The sequence below is a fragment of the Arachis duranensis genome, unplaced genomic scaffold, assembly GCF_000817695.3.
Source record: "Arachis duranensis cultivar V14167 unplaced genomic scaffold, aradu.V14167.gnm2.J7QH unplaced_Scaffold_354584, whole genome shotgun sequence".
Classification (NCBI taxonomy): domain Eukaryota; kingdom Viridiplantae; phylum Streptophyta; class Magnoliopsida; order Fabales; family Fabaceae; genus Arachis; species Arachis duranensis.
The window spans coordinates 733763-736295 of NW_026264910.1; the positions used below are offsets into that span (position 1 = coordinate 733763).

A 2533-nucleotide genomic window follows, 5' to 3' on the forward strand; every position below is an offset into this window, starting at 1 on the left:
TGCCACTAACATTCTCGAACCCACAATGTCACTTAACGTTAACTTCACTAACGCCCATGCCTAATTCATACTTCTCTGCAAGCTGAGCCCACTAAAGATTGTAACTACTTCAACTAAAGATCTAAGGCCCACATCCAATACTTGAAGAACTCACAGAAGATCAAGAGACGTAGTATATATAGGAGTAGTTTTGAACTATAATGAAGCTTGGACTTAGGAGAACTACCCTCTGTATATTTACTTTTCTGCTCTTTTAGCTAAGTATGTATTCTATTCCGCCATTTTTCATTTTTGGAGCTATGAACAACTAAACCCCCTTCATTGGGTTAGGGAGCTCTGTTGTAATTTGATGGATCAATTATAGTTTTCATTTCTCTTCTTCTTTCTTCTCTTTTGATTTACTAGAAAGCTTTCGATCTCAATTCAATTGGTTAGTTGTCTTGGAAAAGAAACTATCCATAATTGGATCTCCTTTGAGCCTTGGAAAAGGGATGAGGAGATCATGCTAGAAATGATTTCTCATGTTGGACCAAATTGGGGTCTGGGCGGATATAGTGACATGTAATCCTCCCAACACTTTGATTTAGAAATACATGTGGTATAATCAGTGACCACACTTCATCTCTTCCCATGAGCAATTAAATCAAGGAATTGGGCAATCGTTCAAGCTTAGAGAGATTGTGTTGCCAAGGAATTGGAACCCAATTACCTAAGATTGCCAAGGAGATCAATAGATGCTTTGATTGAGGAAGAGATGAAAATGAATTTGATCCAGAGAATACAACATCTCCTGAGCCCAATGAATTCCCCATTTATGATCTTACCCATTCTCTTTACTTTCTGCCATTTATTTCCATGCTCATTCCCCCAAATCCCCATTTAAGATTCTGCACTCTATTTTCTGCAATTTACTTTTCCGCCATTTAATTTTCTACAATTCTCAAACTACATTCTATTTAGTTCAACTAGCATACTCTTCCAACTAAAGTTGCTTGACCAATCAATCCTTGTGGGATTCGACCTCACTCTATTGTGAGTTTTTACTTGACGACAACTCAGTATACTTGCCGAAGGGGAATTTGTTGAGAGACAAGTTTTCATGCATCAAATTTATGGCGCCATTGCCGTGGATTGATTTTGTATCAACAATGATTAAGTTGGAAGTTCACTAGATTAAGCATTTTTCCTTTGTTTGTTTACTTTATTCAGTTGATTATCTTCAGTTTGTTTAGTTCCTTCCTCATCCCCTATACTCTCTCTATTTTTATTTCTTTCTTTGTTATTATCTACAATTCTGCTCACTAACCTACTAACTATTTGATAATTTGCATCACTCACACTAACAATCACTCTAACAAGAATAATCTCTTCATTTCATCTCTTGCTGTGTGCTTTGTTTGTTGTATGACAGGGAGAAGAGGGGAAGCTTCAACTTCCTTCGATTCAGAACCTGAAAGGACCCTCCGGAGACTAAGGAGGGAAGCAAGAGGGTAAGGAGTTATTAGTGCTAAGGAAGAGGAAGAGTACTTTGAAACCAACATGGAAGAGAACTTGGAAAACAATCATGAAGGAGAAACTCACAACCATGCTAGAGAAGGCCCTGCAAATCATGCTGGGCAAGAAAGGAGAGTTCTAGGCTCCTACATCAATCCAAATCCAGGAAACTGTGGAAGTAGCATCCAGAAGCCTACCATACATGCCAACAACTTTGAACTAAAACCCCAGCTAATCACCCTTGTTTAGAACAACTGATCATTTGGAGGAAGTGCTCAAGAAGACCCCAATCAACATCTAACCACCTTCCTGAGAATTTATGACACTGTGAAGTATAATAGAGTCTACCCGGATGTCTATAGGATGCTTTTGTTCCCTTTTTCACTCAGGAACAAGGCATCCAAGTGGCTTGAATCCTTCCCAAAGGAGAGCTTAACAAATTGGGAAGATGTGGTGAACAAATTTTTGGCAAGATTCTACCCTCCTCAAAGAATTAATAGGCTAAGAGCTGAGGTGCAGACTTTCAGGCAATAAGATGGTGAGACTCTCTATGAGGCATGGGAGAGGTTCAAGGACTTAACAAGAAGATGCCCACCAGATATGTTTAATGAATGGGTTCAAATTCACATTTTCTATGAAGGTATTTCCTATGAGTTAAAGAAGGTTGTAGATCATTCATCAGGGGGCTCTCTAAACAAGAAGAAAACCATTGAAGAAGCCATAGATGTCATTGAAACAGTAGCTAAGAATGACTGCTTCTATGCCTCTGAAAGAAGTAACACTCGAGGAGTAATGGAGCTGAACGACATGGATGCATTGCTAGCTCAAAATAAGATGATCACCAAGCAGCTAGCAGATCTCACCAAGAAGGTGGAGGAAAACCAAGTTACAGCAGTCATCACTACATCACCAGCTCAAGAAGGAGTGAATATAGGAGAAGAAGGTGACTGGGAACAAGCCAACTATGTTGGAAACTCACCTAGACAAATCCAGGACCTATACTCCAAAACTTACAACTCTTGATGGAGAAATCACCCCA

At 39.3% G+C, this 2533-nt stretch overlaps 1 non-coding gene across 1 annotated transcript; it reads right to left on the reverse strand.

Moving 5' to 3' along the window:
• Positions 1 to 1992: 1992 nt before the first annotated feature.
• Positions 1993 to 2100, reverse strand: LOC127744444 (small nucleolar RNA R71). The gene has a single exon (XR_008005433.1). It is a non-coding gene; the product is annotated as a small nucleolar RNA R71 (small nucleolar RNA).
• Between the last annotated feature and the right edge of the window lie 433 nt (positions 2101 to 2533).